This window comes from Equus przewalskii, chromosome 25, assembly GCF_037783145.1.
Source record: "Equus przewalskii isolate Varuska chromosome 25, EquPr2, whole genome shotgun sequence".
Lineage (NCBI taxonomy): Eukaryota > Metazoa > Chordata > Mammalia > Perissodactyla > Equidae > Equus > Equus przewalskii.
In genome coordinates this window covers 14,937,407-14,954,007 of record NC_091855.1, presented here as the reverse complement: position 1 = coordinate 14,954,007, position 16,601 = coordinate 14,937,407, and the positions used below count along the sequence as shown (strand labels likewise).

The 16,601-nt window shown below is 47.2% G+C and overlaps 1 protein-coding gene and 1 long non-coding RNA gene across 2 annotated transcripts in view; one reads left to right on the top strand and one right to left on the bottom strand.

The window, feature by feature from the left end:
* The window catches only part of GALNT16 (polypeptide N-acetylgalactosaminyltransferase 16), an 87,720-nt gene extending 87,108 nt beyond the window's left edge, over positions 1–612 (bottom strand). The window contains exon 1 of the mRNA XM_070594135.1: positions 3–612. The gene's annotated coding sequence lies outside the window, so the exon portion shown is untranslated. The remainder of the gene's footprint in view (positions 1–2) is intronic.
* LOC139079391 (uncharacterized) lies at positions 466–10,611 on the top strand. The gene is made up of 3 exons (XR_011532997.1): positions 466–3,256; positions 8,552–9,410; positions 9,927–10,611. It is a non-coding gene; the product is annotated as an uncharacterized lncRNA (long non-coding RNA).
* Positions 10,612–16,601: the final 5,990 nt, after the last annotated feature.

The window sequence follows — 16,601 nt, the reverse complement described above, 5'->3', positions numbered from 1 at the left end:
ACCTCCACCCAACCCCGGACCGAGTGGCCCTGAGTCACCGGCTGGAGATGCGCGACCCCGACCCTGGCCCGCGCCGCGGAGCTGCAGTTCTGGGCTGCGCTCTGAACTACGCTCTGGCGCGGGGTTTAAGGTGTGCTCGGCGAGTCCTTGGGAAGGGATGGCAGGGCAGGAGGAGTCTGGAGTTTGCACCGGAATTCTCTGCAGCCTAGGATTCCGAGACGCCCGAGGAGACATTGGAAGCTGGTGCACTTGACATTCGAAGAGAGCGAAGGAGAGGCGACGCCGTTTCACTGCCTGTGCAAGGAGAATGGGGTACACCACCCCTCCGTCTTCCATTGGCCTGGGGCTCCCAGCTTTCATGACGCTTCCCTGTATCCCTCCTCATTGTCCCCTGGACAACTCTGAGGTATCATCATAACCATTTCATCAGGAGGAAGGGAGGCCAGAGAGGCTGGAAGAGTCGCCCGAGGCCACACGACTAATTAATGGGCAGAGCCCAGTCTAGAACCGTCTCTCCATCTGACACTTTCGACTAAGTGCAAAACACTGTGGGGAGAGACAAAGACAGAGAAACCATTGGGAGTCTGCCCCAGCCCTGGAGGCGCTGAGAATGGGTGTGAACTACTCTCACTCGGGACAGCAGGCTTGTGGGCTAAATTAGTTCTAGGAGGCCCCCACAGGTCAGGCACAGAGAAGACACTCAGTGCATAGATGCTCAATAAATGAAGCAGGGATCACAGGGGAAGAAAGAATGCATTGCAAGGGGGTCTTAGGGAAGGCTTCTCACAGAAGGTGGATAAATCTTTTGAGTAGATTCTTAAAAGGCAGGGAAGGGGGCGGGCAGGGCAGGGTATCAGCTGCATGAATAACCAGAGCAGGGTCCAGAAGAGGGGGGGCCCCGGCACCCCGTGGCAGATGTAGTGGTTAAGTTGGTCCCGCTCTGCTTCAGCGACTGAGGTTCGAGGGTTGGGATTCCAGGCATGGATCTACACCACTCGTCAGCCATGCTGTGGCGGTGACCCACGTATAAAATAAGGAAGATTGTCTCAGATGTTAGGTCAGGGCGAATCCTCCTCAGCAAAAAAATTTTTTTATTTATTTATTTTTTTGAGGAAGATTCACCCTGAGCTAACTGCTGCCAATCCTCCTCTTTCTGCTGAGGAAACCTGGCCCTGACCTAACATCCATGCCCATCTTCCTCTACTTTATATGTGGGATGCCTACAACAACATGGTGTGCCAAGTGGTGCCATGTCCGCACCGGGGATCTGAACCAGACAAACCGGAGAACCCCGGGCACGGAAGCGGAATGTGCACACTTAACCGCTGTGCCACCGGGCTGGCCGGCAAGAATTTTTTTTAAAAAAAGGTCCAGAGGATGGAAGTATGTACTTGTGTTCAGGAAGAGAGCTGCCTGGCATTGCTGGGGCCCAGGATGCTGGGAAGGACTTGGTGGGAGTTGAAGTTGGCCATGCTGGGGGACTCTGGACTCAGGAGGCCCTTGAATGCCAGGGCCAGAGTTGGCAGGGAGTTTGCTTCCTGCTAGTGCTACTGGACGCTGGCTCATCTGAAGGCCTACGTAGGGTCTGGCCTCTAAATGAAGCCGCCTCCGGAATCAGAGAGACATGAGGTCACAGCTCATGCCCTCCCACAACCACCCCCAACAGCACCATTCATTCCCCACCCCACCCCCGTTTCTCCAGCACTCGCTGAACCACACATCTAATAGATGCTCAATATATTTCTGTTGGAGGGAAGTGAAATGAAGAAAGAAAACCTTAATGAGCCTTTTGCTACAGAAAGGTCATCCTTGCAAGTGCAGTCCCCTCTTCCTCCCTCAGAAAACTAACCACAAGGACACCTAGGCAAGTGCAAAAATAGCCCTACCAAGAAGGTGGCCCTAGAAAGAAGGGAATGCATAAAAGAGGGTCTCACGAAGCCATCTGTAAAAGCAGGGAATCTGAGGCATGAGCTGTGTGGCAGTCAGGAAAAATAGGAGATGGGTGACGAGATGCCATGGCCCTTGAGCAGCGGGCCAGCCTTGCTGTCCCAGGTCTCTCTTGCCTGGGAAGTTTAATTAGACTTCAGTCAGGGCCAGGGTTCATTTGCATAGATGGAGAAAACCACCATCAAGCCACTGCCTAGTTTCCACAGGAAACATGAGGCGAACCCTGGGGTCACGTCCTCTGGGGGAGGCCGGAAGACCTTGCTCCTTAGCAGTCAGGCCTCACAGGCACCTCCAGACAACAAGGAAATGTAAGGGGCCTGCCCTCCTGGTGTCCCCCCAGCCACACAGGCTCTCAGGTCAGCCAGTGGAAAGACTTGGGGAATGGCCCTCTGTTGCCATAGGCTGCTCCCCTTATCCCAGCCTGATCTATGCGGGCCTGCTTGCCTTTGGTCTTGAGAGAACCAGGTGAGAGGATGTGGGATCCAAAGACATCACATCAACCCCTGAGGAGAGGCTCCAAATTCACCCCTAAGCATGAGTGGTGAAGCTGGGCCATGCCAACTGAAACCAGGGTTTCTGATGGCTCCAGGAGGAGGGCTCCAGCCTCAGGCAGACGGGAAGAGCCAGGAACCAGCAGCTGCTACCTCGGCTACAACCCATGGTTTTTCTTCCAGATTCTAATCCCAAATAGGTGCAGAGCTGAGCCTCAGCCTTCCCGGAGATGGATTTCAGCATTCAGCGATGACAGTGAACATTGTTTCCTCTCTGGTCCTAGGAATGGATTCCAGCAGAACCATAGAATCAAAGCGACACCTAAGAGACTTCGTGTTGCCTAACATTCATCAAACTTCGAAAACAACAAGAGTGATGATAATAGCTACAGTTCACTGAGTCCCTCGCAGGTGCCAGCTGCTGTGCCGGCATCTCACACACATTGTCTCTAAAGCGCCCACAGCCTGCAGACGAGGTCTCCGAGGTCCAGTGAAGCCTCGCTTGCTGAGAGTCAGACAGCAGGGAAGTGGCGGGCTGCGTCTAAGTTTCTTTTTCACGCCAGTGTCCGGGCACTGGTGCAGGGCTTGAGGCCACGGGGCAGTCTGCAGGGTGGACAGAAGTTCTGTATGCAGGGACCTCACTTACCTTCTGGGCCTCTGTGTTCTCCTCTGTACAAGGAGGGACGCAAAGAGACAACACTGAGATCCCTCCAACTGTGCCATTGTGGACTTCCAGTTCCCTGGGCCTTTTCTCTCGTGTGGCATAGGTTTCAGACATGGTCCCCTTCTCCGTTAAAGCTGTCGAAGCCAGCACTCAGGTAAGCTGGCCAAAGTGCCATGTGCCCCAGGCGCTCCCAGAGGCCAGAGGAAACTCTCTGGCCCTGTGCATTTGCTGTGGGGGTTCTGGGGATGGGGTGGCTAACTGGAAAGAAAGGGTACAGCTCGGTGTAAGACCTTAGCTCTGGAGTTGGACAACCTGAATTCAAATGCTGGTTCTGTCACACATTAGGAGAGTGGCTTGGGCAAATTCTTACCCTCTCTTAGCCTCACTTTCCTCAAGTGTAAAATGAGGCATTGACAGCCCTTAACTTGCAGCATTGTTGAGAAGGGTAGCATGAAACCAAGCATGTAAAATCCAGTGCATGGTAACCGCCCCAGGCCCCTGGAGGCCCACTCACAGGCACGCTGCTGGTGCAGGGGGAAGGGGGACTGCCCAGGGCATACACAGGGGATTGCTCCTCAGAGCTGCCAAGGAGAACAGAGCTCAGACTGGCCTCTTCAGCCACATTCAAGGGCTAACAAGGATGATTGTCTTGCCCCATAAATGAGTGGCTGCCTCTTCTAGAACCTCTGCTGAGTGGACTGGAGGTGGGGAGCGGGGACAGGCAGAGTGCAGGGCTCCAGGGTATCCATTCTTGCTGGCATACCCTTTACTCTTGAGACTCTGGGTCAGCTTGGAAGCCTCTTGCCCTGTCTGCAGCTGCAGCAGGGATCCGGAAAGTGGGTGAAGGGAACTGATTAGACCCCCATGTCTGCTCTAAGCAGGAAAGGAAGCAGGGATGGTGAATAGAACTTAAATTACCATGCAACAGGCACTGTGCCGATACACAATCTCAGAATACAATGATCCTGTGAGGAAGGCAGGACCATCTCCATTTCACAGATGAAGAGAACGAGGTCCACAGAGGTCACCCAGACATCAAGTGGCACATATGCTACCCACTGCCAGCTGACCGTACTTAATGCGCCAGTGGATCTAAGGAAAAGTTATTTATAAGTGAAGTTTCTATAAACCATTATAAATCGAGGCAAGGACCTGGCTCTTTGAAACAACCTCAGAGTCTTCTTAGCAGTCATCATTTTCCTATTTGTCTGATAACGGTGGCTTTTTTTTTTTTTTGAGGAAGATTAGCCTTGAGCTAACATCAGTTGCCAATCCTCCTCTTTTTACTGAGGAAGACTGGCCCTGAGCTAACATCCACGCCCATCTTCCTCTACTTTATATGTGGGATGCCTGCCAGAGCATGGCTTGCCAAGCGGTGCCATGTCCGCACCTGGGATCTGAACGGGCGAACCCCGGGCTGCCGAAGTGGAACGTGCGCACTTAACCGCTGCGCCACTGGCCGGCCCCCAAACAGTGGCTTTTTATATCAGTTTCTGCCACTGGAGTGTAAGTGCCATGAGGGCAGGGTCCTTGCATGTTTCGTTCACCAGTCTCCCCAGTGCTTAGAACAGTTAATAGATGAGAGATGGGTGCAGAACTGGAACCCAGAGAAAGGGAGTGAGGATCTAGGGTCAGTGTGGGCCAGTGTGGTGAGTAACCCAGGTCCCCTCACCAGGCCTCCTCAGGAGCAGCTGGCTCCTCCCCCAACCACAGGGCCAGAGGTCAAACCTCTGCCCCAGAATGAGGGGGTGAGAATGTCCTCTGTGGTCCCATCAGAAGTCAGAAGAGGAATGACCTGGATTTTGAAGGATAACTGCAGGAGCTACAAATGTTATTACTGATCATGAAATGACCCAGCTGTTGCATTTGGGAATAAGAGGACTGCAGGGTCTGAGGGCTAATTAGAAATGTGTCAAATGGCTTTTCTTAACAGCAAGGAATTCCTACAAAGGAGAAATGCATAAATAAAGCCAGCTGGTCAGCAGAATTGGCCAGAGGCAGAGCCCTCCGCAAGGCCTCCACTGCCTTCTCCTTCATCCTTTCCCCTCCTCCACGGCCTCTGGAGAGCTGGGTGGCAAATGTCCTCAGAGCAGACCAGATGGCCCAAAAGGCCAGGCCAGTGACTGTCACATGCCTCTCGCCCTTGAGTGGGATTTCCTCTGAGCAGGGCCTGGCAGCCTTCTTTTGTGTATCACCAGTTTCTAGCACAGTATTGAGCATTATGGTGGCACTTAGTAAATATGTGTGCAATGAATAAATGAGTAAGTATCTAGGGCAGCAGGCTGCTGCTGCTCCTCGTTCTGTCCCACGAAAATGCCACGAGCCTGCACGAACAGTGAAGCCAAAGCCTGTTTGCCCAGTGGGGTGGTTATTTCTAGTCCCTTTCTTTCCTTTCCTTCTTGAATGCCTACCATGCAAGGCTAGGTTCCAGGGACACAAAAATAAACAAAACTCCATCCCAGCTTCTGAGAAGCCCAGTAACTGATAGTGGGGAAATACACCTAAGTCATCCCAAGATGACATAATAGAGCTCCACAGAGGCACAAAGGAGGCTTTTTCACAAGTAAGAAGCCATCTGGGAGCTGAGTCTTAAAGGATAAGAAGGTGAGCAAGATGTGGAAGAGGACGAGGCAAACGAAGGGCCTAAGATGTGGACGTGTCGGGAGCACAGCAGTGGTGAGTGGTCTGATGCGTATGGGCCAGGGGATGGTGATGGTAATGAGGTCAGAGGGGTAGGCATGGGCCAGTTACAGACACCTCTATGCCTTTGTAAGAAGTCTGACATTTTGGTAAGCCACGGAGAACCATTCAAGATTTTAAAACAAAGAGTGACATGATCAGTTATAAATTTGAGTGAGGAGGCTGGAGACTAGTGGCAGGGGATCACAATGGTATTTATTACAATAGTCCAAGCAAGCAATGAGGTGCGCCTGGATTAGGGCAGTAATACAGGAGCAGGAGAGAAAGACGGTAGACTCAGAGGATCTGGTGATCAGTTGGAGGTGGAGGTGACAGAAAGGATTTGAGAATAACATGTAAATTTCTTGCATAGGAGACAAGCGCCTTGGTGTAAGGTAACCATTAACTGAAACGGAGAATACAGGAGGAAGAGCAGATTTGGGGGGCATGTTCAACTGAACTTGAGTTCACTGTGGTCTGTCCAGGCAGGCAGCTGTAAATCCAGGTCCAGTGCTCAGGAAGGGGAGTGGAAGAGGCCAGTCAGGTGGAGATGAGAAAACCAGAAATAGAATTGGGGCAAAGACGTTGCTAAGTGGCCACCCAAGTACCCAGCACCTAGGCATGGGGGAGAGGCTGTGTGCATCAGAGATTAGGACCTCTGGATCCCTCAGGCGAAGATCAAGAGACAGAGAACTGGCACTTCTTCTGCCTCCATCAGATGCCCGATTCAGGATGGTGCCAGGACCCAAGCTCTTAGGAATACTCATTTCTTTATCAAGGACCTCATCATCTGGTACATGTTAGGATGGACTCCCAGACCTGGGGCTGGAATAAAATTTGGTCCAAAAAGGGGTCAGCTCCGTGGCCGAGTGGTCAACTTCGCGCGCTCTGCTGCTGCGGCCCAGGGTTCCGATCCTGGGCGCGGACATGGCACTGCTCGTCAGGCCTCGTTGAGGCGGCGTCCCACATCCCACAACTAGAAGGACCTGCAACTAAGATATACAACTGTGTACAGGGTGGGTTTGGGGAGATAAAGCAGAAAAAAAAAAAAAAAAGATTGGCATCAGTTGTTAGCCCAGGTGCCAATTCTTAAAAAAAAAAGAAGATTGGCAACAGTTGTTAGCCCAGGTGCCAATCTTTAAAAAAAAAAAAAATTTTTGGTCCAAAAAGAGGTCAGACAATAAGACCAGAGAGAATTTAAATTGAAAAGAGAGCCATGGTCCCGGTCCTGCCTTTCCTTCCATCTAATGGTACCTATAATTGATACCTCCATTTTCCTTGAGTAACTGGGAAGTGGAAATTAAGGAAATGTTCCCAGGATTGGTATATATTTTGAAGCTCTCAGCAAGGCCGAAAATATCCATTGATATATTTCGAAGTCTAATTTCCACTCCCTCACCAGCCAAAATAATTGAAAAAGCTGTTAATGGAGGAGGTGTGTAATATCAGATCCACACGGCCTAGAAATTTACCATTTCAAAGCAATTGAGGGTTTTTCCAGCCAGTGTTTATAGTTGTACACGTCCCATCTCACTGAATCCACCTTCTGAAGCCATCAAAAGGTGCTTCAATCTGGCTTGGACACTGAAATTGTTCACAGCGTCTGGAACGGATGTCAAAGCAGAGAGAATTTTTAAAAATTATCCTGCTGTTTTGTCAGCATATAAATCTTGGGGTGTCTCTTCCTGGTAGGTGGTGTAAACAGTTGGGGCTGTCAGTGCTCATGGAGCCAGTGGTGGCACAGCTCCGTGGTGGCGTGGCCTTGCTCTCACTTGGCAGCCCTGCTCCGTGTCCACACACATGTTGTCCTCTTACTCTAGCCTAGGCAGGCATTTCTACCTCCTGCCCAACAAAAGAATGCCTGCCTCTCCTCTGCCCTGGTGACAGCAGGTCTGAGCGGTGCAGGGTCTTCAGCAGAGGGGTGACACTGTGCCCTCTCATAGCCTCTGCCTGGCCCAGTAGGATCGACAGACTACACCGATTTTCGTCTTCTGCCAGTGCGTGTGTGTGTGTCACTTATCTGGGCCTCTTTCTCATGTTTAAAATGAGGACTGTAGGGGGCCAGCCTAGTGGCATAGTGGTTGAGTTTGCACACTCTGCTTTGGCGGCCTGGGGTTTGCGGTTTGGATCCCAGGCATGGACCTACACACTGCTCATCAAGCCATGGCATGGCGGTGTCCCACATAGAAAATACAGGAAGATTGGCACAGATGTTAGCTCAGTGACAACCTTTCTCAGGCAAAAAGAGGAAGATCGGCAACAGATGTTAGCTCAGGGCCAATCCTCATCAAAAAAAAAAAAAGTAAAAAATAAAAATAAAAATGAGGACTTCGTTACAAAAGGACTTAGAAGCTCCTTTCTAGTGCTAGCATTTTAGGATTTATTTACTTATTATAATATCTTAAACCATTCTCTGCCCAGCAAGAATTACGGGCAATAAACTGAGATATAATTTTCTTTATCATTATTTGATCTCTCCACACATATTACATACATATATACACATATAAACGATTTAAAATATTCCATTTGATCAAGACTCTGAAAACTTCCGGATCACGGCAGACCTAAAAAGGAGAAATTGGAAGAACGTACCAGAAATTGGAACATCCAGGGACCTCTGAGGAGGGTAACTTGAGGAGAAGAGGAGTGGTAGACTTTTGATTGTAAATTCTTTTGTACCTTTTAATTTTTTGCCACATGCATTTATTACCTCTTCAATTAAAATTTTTTTAAGCAAGAGTTTTCCTTTCTCTTTCTTCTACCACAGGCCTCTGCAGCTCAGTTCCTAGGGGAGGAGCCCATGATGGGTTGACATCACATGATGGAAGCCACCTCTCAGCCCAGACCCTGCCTAAGACGAGCCCCAGCCCTCCAGCTGGGATGGCCAACAGCCCTGCTCTCCTGGCTGCCCCATGCGCCCAGAGGGGTTCTGTGGGCGCACACCGTGGCTGGCTGCCCTTGCCACTGGCATTCGGGCTGGGCTGTCAAGCTGGTAGAGGGACTCCATTCAAGGTTTTCCAGGAAGGGGCTGGCTCTCAGGACTCCAGCAGCCAAATGGCCAAAGGGGCCTAAGAGTTCAGCAAAGAGGGAAGTGCATCCAGCTTTAAATTCTCCAGATCTTGCCATTCCCTTTCCAAGACAGACTGCCTTTTGTTTTGTTTTGTTTTCTGCTGCTAATATAACATGAGAACAGGAACACGAAAGAAAAGAGAACAAAAGGGCCGGAGACGGGTGGGGAAAAAGGGTCTTTAAGGCTCCCTTTCCTCTTGGCTCTACCCCAACGCTGCCTGCCTACACTTCGCAGAGCTGGGCAACAGCCTCTCTGGCAGGGTCTCACGCCCCTGGTTTTCTCCCCCAGGGCCAGCTCCTCCTCAGCTTTCCTCCTGACATTGAGCTTCCACTGGCCTTACTCTTCTGCCTCCTTTTCTGATTATCACTGGTTGGACTGGCTGCTGGCCCATCACTTCTGTATCCCCTACTTTCCCCCACCCTCCTCTGATTTCTCTCAGTCCTCCTCCTCTGGCTTACCTATTGCAACTGTCACATTGCCCAGAAACAGCTGCCATCTTTAAGGCCCATCCCCCAGACTGGAGCTGTCATCTGCCCCACAACTGGAATTGCTCAAGGTAGGTTCCTCCACCTTCCATTTACATTCCCGGCACCCAACTTCTTTCCAGGGCCATCAAAACCCAGGTGGGGGTGGGTTGTCCCCCCGCAGGCAGTGGGAAGGTGGGGGCAAGAGGACAATTGAGAAGCCAATACAGTCAAACAAGGAGCAGCAGATGGGGATGTGCACTTTGTAGAGTAGACACAGACTGCAAGAGATGAAAAGATACAGAGCATGAGGAAAAACAGCTTCAGGGAAAGAAAAAGCAGAGAGCAAAACCCAATAAAAGTGTAACAAATACTAAAATCAGAAAGGCCTGAAGAGAAACCATCAGGAGAGCAGCGAGAGGACGACCCACACCAGTAGAGTCAGGTCAGAGAGGAGGGGCAGGAGGGGCTGGGGGCCGGAGAAAGGGCCCAACAGAAATCTCTTAGCAGGGTCACTCACCTCCCAAGCTGTTGGGCTTATGGCTGCAACAAGCAGAATCTATTTAAAACACACCAGGCATTTTGCTTCGTTCTGTTCCTCTCCCCAGAAAAGGCTGGAGCCAAAGGCTTAGGGAACCATTCCAGCCTTAGAACCCTGCCGGACCACAGGGCTGTGACCACGAAGACCCCTGCCCCATCTGGGAATCGCCCCCTCTCCCCACACACACAAGCTGCCAGGCCATCAAACTCACAGCATATTCTGGATCGCAGTCCCAAAGGCTGCTTGTGTTACCCACTCTCACTGGGAAAGACTCAGTGACTTCCTTCATTCGGTCTTTGAGCTTGTCAGAAAGCAGATGCTGCTCAAATGTGACAGCTGCTCTAAAGTGATGCTCAAAGGGAGCTCCCCGACCAGTGGGAATATGCTTAATGATGACTGGAGAGGCCTTGGGTGATTAGATTACAGCAAGACAAAGAAGAGAGCGTGAAAGGACACCAAGGATAAAATGGCCCTAGGGAAACCATATGGAAAACACCAGGAGCCTCACTCCTTTCCCTGGACTATGCATCTTTGCGGAGCTCTAATTTGGAGAAGACCCAACTCCTCATCCACCTGCCACAGAAGAGTACAAAATAAGGCAGAGAGCTAGGAGAAGCAGCCGAGGAAAGCCATCTATGAGAGCTTTGGTTTCTCTCCAACCAAAAAACTTAGTGTACAGATCCGATCAAATTTTGCCTACCAGAGAAGCCTTTCAAAATAAATTTGAGGTCAATCCTACGTTTAAAGAGAAAGATTGCTTCTGAAGGTGAATAATTGTCCTGGTTCATGTGGATCACTCTGGAATTTTCAATGTCTGATTTGGGTGGCTGTGGGGATGGGACTGTCTAAAGAGCCATCTATAGTTTGCTTTTCAGTTGCAATTAAGCATTATTTAAAAAAAAACTTAAGCAGACAGGTGTGTTGTAGGAACTAAAGAAAAATGAATTTTAAAAAATATTTTATTATGGAAAATTTAAAATATATATATCAAAAGTAGAGAGCCTAACATAAAAAACCCAGCTGCAACAATTATCAATTCATGGCCAATCCTGTGAGAAACACGCACTTTTGAGCCAGATGACAGATACAGAGAATGAACTTTACGGTACAGGACAAACAGGAACTAGTCCTACTGAGGCCGCAGGATCCAAGTTTCTGCATAAGCGCCCTAGACTAGAGCCTAGAGGATGAAGAGAAGGGCAGAGAAGGATACTCTTAGTTAGCGATCAAAGAAGGAACTTGGGACTTAAAAAAGGAAACCACCTCCCCCACCCCCTGTGCACACACCTGCACACACATGTACACATACACACACTCTCTCTCTCTCTCTGAAGACCACACGAGGCACAAATAATACTAACAGTGGTTACCTTCAAGGAGGGAAAGGACTGTCGAGGAGATTCCATTTTTGTTATATATTAAAAAAAATTGTACTATGTGCACATATTACCTATTTTAAAAAGTAATTTGTTAAAAATAAACACCACGAAGCTTTGCAGTAACCAAGTCCACTAGATGTGACAAAAGGGCAACTGCCTGGATTCAGACCACCAAATCTTCATCACATTTGACCTGGATGCAGTGTCTTATAGTAATTCACTCAGCTAGACGAATATACAACCTTCCAATGCCAAGGTGAACATCATCAGGATAGAAATTCCATGTATTATAAAAACCCCAGCCCCTTATTGTTTACATGGGTATATACATTTGTCAAAATTCACAGAGCTGTACTCTTAAGATTTGTACACTTTATCGTATGCTCATTATACTGCACTTCAATAAGGTCTTATCAACAAGAACAAGACAAATCCCAGCCCTTGTGTATGAATAAGCCAAAGAATCACTATTTGTGGGTTTATCGGGTTGGTGGTTTAGAGAAAGCTGTTGTTTTGAGAAAATGCCACAATGCGGACTTTTTGCAAAAACTTGCTCTTGGAAACCACCACTACAGCATGTGCTTTTGGTTAAGCATTCCACGGCTGAAACGCAACTCTATGCTGAAATGCCGAGAGGATGAGGCAAAATCTTGGCCAAGGTCAAGCTCTGCTGATGGTTTGAGAGAGGGACGGCAGCCAACTGCTCTGCACTTGTATAACATTTAAAAAAGAAAAACTAACCCCAAGTCATCTTCTGTTCCTTTTCTGAGCCAACTTTAGTCCTGCTCATTGTATCCAAGAACTCAGAGGAAGCCATACGTGCTACAGCTCAGGCCTACCAAACCTCCAGGCTTTGGTACATATCTTGATTAAAAAGAAACTAAGCTGGCTCTATGGGATGTAACAAAAGATGTCAGAATTTTAGATAAAGCTAGGGTCCATCTAGAAGAGGACAGAGAAATACACTTAACCTTCCTTTCTGGCTATCTGGTTTCTTTCTCTAGAACAACAACAACAAAATGATGCCAATTTAGTAGAAAATGGGGGCTCCTACCTACATTTAAGTGATTATTGTGAAAAAGAGCTTCAAGTTTAGCAGACTTGGTACAAATCTGCACTACATAAAGAAAAGCTAATACACCACACCCATTTTGGGACTGAAACTAAGCACAAAGATGGACTGGAAAATATATTTTCTGCTAGATCATAGAGAATGGATATATATAGAGAGAAAAGTCTTTAAGCAGCTTATAAAATACAAACTTTACGTTTTACACGTGTCTGTCTTGCTGGTGGTCAGGCAAAGGTGAGCAGGACAAAGTCCAAGGCAAGGCAGGGTTATACAAGACACAGGCCCCCAAGACTTGCCAGTCTCCCTGTGAGTTAATTCTGTCTAGGACTCACAGACGGATAACAATGTGCGAACACTGGGGATCCCTCAAATTTTCTTAGGCAGTCATGACAACATCAAAAAAGAGAGAGAATTCTTTTAACTTACTGGTTTAGTGTTATCCTTTTAAAGTATCCAATTCTATTCAATTCTCTCTCTATGGGATAGCCTTAATTTCTCTTATCTTTAAAATGAGAAACAGCCCCTTTCTTTTTCCTCAGTACTTCCCACCCATAACACTTGGCAAACTTGCCTCATTTCTACTCTGTGCTTATCTCTTCTTAAACCTTACAGCACCGACAATGTGGCTGAAGATAAAGATTTTCCTTCTTTCTTCATTGTTAAATAGTGAACTGAAAAGATGCGTGAGTTCCCTAAGGCCACACACAGCATGTCTCTGGTGAGAAGAGTATCCTGACCCCAGGTGGAGCACCAGATGGAAGAAGCAGGTTTCTCCCTAGTCAGAGGCCAGGGGGACCTGGTGTGGCATCCTGCTTTCTCATTCCCCTTCTCTCCATGCACAGCCTACATTCCCAGGGATCGGAGGGATGAGAGTGTGCAATGAAGCAGAAGGTACACAGCACCCAAGGGAAAGTGCCATAAAGAAACAGTGGGATGCATTACAGGATGCAACAGCTAGGAGGGCCCTTACAGCACATCTAATTCAAACTCCTAATTTTATAAGTACAGCAAGGAGCCCAGAAAAGTTAAGTAATTCATCCAAAGATATACAGCTGGTGGCCGGGACCCAGGTCACCAGCCTACTCCTCTGATCCTCCAACACACAACAGAACTGAGTATAGGAAAAAGCAAAATATAAAGTTAAGTCCAGGGGCTGGCCCTGTGGCCAAGTGGTTAAGTTCATGAGCTCCGCTTCAGCGGCCCAGGGTTTCACCAGTTTGGATCCTGGGCATGGACGTGGCACCATTCGTCAAGCCAGGCTGAGGTGGCGTCCCACATGCCACAACTAGAAGGACCCACAACTAAAAATACACAACTATGTACTGGGGGGCTTCGGGAGAAAAAGGAAGAAAATAAAATCTTTAAAAAAAAAAAATAAAGTTAAGTCCATAGACTACAGCCCCATCACCACTGCCAATCAAATAAACGGACTTCTTTTAAAACTATCCATGTCTCAATCTCCCATTTCTTTTCAGCCCCATTAGCTTACTAAGCTCAAATTTCTGATTCTTATCCAGGACTTAATAGATACCCTGGTGGCCTGAGTAGTTAGAATCCCAACTCTGCCCTAGCATGTTGCAGCCTGAGAAGGGAGATCTTTGGGAAGCAGGAGTAGAATATATAAGCAGCCTCTCCAACTCAGGAATATTCTAGACAACACATCATGCTTTAATAATGCCAACTCTAAACTCAGCAGCTTTTGAAGCTTATGCTGGCAGAAAGGCAACAGGCTACCCATCCAGCAAGAGAGAAAAATTCAAGAATTAATGACAAATAAGGAAGCTGGAAGGAGGGCAAATGCTTTGAGTTCAGTCTGGAGGGTCTGAGATTACCTCCACTCAGTCGGCGCAGCGAATGACCTTTTAAGGCAGTGTGCGCCACAAAGAATAGGGCACAACACAGCTGGTGTAAACTGGGTCCTTTCACATTTTCTATTTCTGTGCAAAGGAAGTCAGTCCTTGATTATCCCCAAATGATTATGCATTTGGTCCAGTTACCCACAGTCTCTAGGGACCTCCAACCAGTGTTGGCCACAGGTAAAGCTGGTTAGAAGGAAACGACGGTCTAAGGTACTCCCACCTTCCCAAATAAGCAGTTGGCATTTAAGCGAGGGCCGTGGTGCCCCAGGTGAAGGGAGTGACTGACGCATCTTCCAGCAGGCCTGTGGAATAGGTGCTTTTCAACAGGTGCACCATGTGGCTGCATGTCACCCCTGTTCCATCACCTGATGTGAAACTCCTCCAGGACTGGGGACAGGCAGAAGGCATTCAGCCCCAGCATGAGGAGCCAAACAGGCGAATACCTGAAAACTAGCTGAATTCCAAAACCAAAGTATTTGGGGGATTATGTATTATTTTTATATCATTCAATCAAGAGTCAGTCGTAACAAGAATCAATCTTACACCCTCTTTTAGCTTATCTCATCCAAGAACAAATGATTTTCACTGTGTTTCTGAGGATTAGGTACTCTAAAAATGACCATCAAAACAACAGAAAAGACAAAAGACCGGAAAGAGGGATCCTTTTAAAATACATAATAATTAGTAAACTAGCAAACTGAGAAACTATCTCCTTTAAGGGAAAAGTGATACCTCTCATGAGGATGAGACATAATGAATAAAAAGGAAGAAAGGATAAATGAATGAATAAAAAACTCAGAGAGCCAAGGTAAACTAAGAATTTAAATTATAGTCAAATGTTAGGGCCCCAAACTAACATGCAGAATAGGAAGCTGAACAAAAGCTCCTTCTGCCTGCTGGGTTCCTAAGAGTCTAAAATGAGGGATTAAAATGGCTTTCTTTCAACTGAACACATTTTGTCATCTGATTTCTATCCGTGACATGGCTAAGAATAAGTAACTTATAGCTGCACTCTTATGAGGCAACAAATCCTGGAATATTGTGCCTTGTTCACTGTAGGATGGCAGATCACTAATTGCTTGTCTATCAGAAACAAAAAGTCTATAACTTCTATTTTACTTTTAATTAAAAAATTTTTACATTTTTCTTTAAAAATAAATAGGATTTCCAAAAAACACTGACTACAAGGGGAAAATGAGGCAATAAAGGATGGGGGACAGAAGGGAAGTAGAGAGAAGACTCTGAGCCTACAAACACAGTGATCAGGGCACATTCAGAGGGGCTCCGCTAAGACACTGTCCTCCCACTGCCACTCATGTGGAAGCTCAGTGAACACACTGAGACACCGCTAAAGTGTCAAAGAGAAGCATGCCCTTGATATAAACTCCTAGAAGGTGACAGCAATTTGCACTCATTCCAGCAATGTGAGTCCCCCTCCTCACACTCCAATCCCTAGGATTCTATCCTAAAGAAATTCAAAGATATAGTCAAAGCTTTATACGCAAGAAAGTTCATCACAACATCACTGATATTAACAAAGGATCTAAAGCAACCAAAATTTTCAATAAGGTGGAATGGATAATTAAAGTAAGGTAGAGCCACTAGAAATCTGCTTTCAAAGATTCAAAGACACAGGAAATTACTTGTGATACCATGGTAAGTGAGGGGAAAAAATAGGATATCATGGTGTATATGTGTCTGACTCTAGATTCTGTTTAAATATTACACATATTGTACATGCATTTTTAAATTCCGAAAGGAAATTCATAAATATACCTGCAAAGATTAGCTCTGCTCTAGATGGAGGGAAGATGGAGTTTTATTCTTTCTTTAGACTTGTCTCTAATAAGCACGTGTTACTTTTATATCAAGAAAAAATATTTATTTTAAAATCTGCCTACCCTAAAATATCTCATTTAGACAGCAACTGTCAGTCTTAGGAAAAGGCTGCTCAAGTCCAAGGCTGACTCAGAGAACAAAAAGATTCAAATCCACACAGTAACTCTTCGGAAAAAGATGAGAAATCTCACGTGCCACAGTCTAGTTTTCCTCTACCTTGGCTGCTGGCTCTGTGTTACTGGCTTTGCAGGAAGTTCTACTGGAAAACCCATTTCTTCTTCCCACAGCACCTTAAACAACTTCTTATGTGTTTCTCACCTCTTAGTATGAAGATCACAGAGAAAGAGAAAGGAAGAGCCTTGCTCTCTTGTTTCAGAGGAAGAAGTTTTTCTTGTAAAGTTATCAAAATGACTCAAAACCACCTACGCAAGTTTTGAAACTTAAGTCATGAGTTATGTTCAGGAACCATGTATAAAAGCCCCTAATTTCTCAAGAATGAATATAAAACAAAATCTAGGAGTGCCACCTTGTGGCAAGCCTGACTACTATGACAACCACCCGTCCATCTCCACGGTTCTCCACCTGGGCTCCAC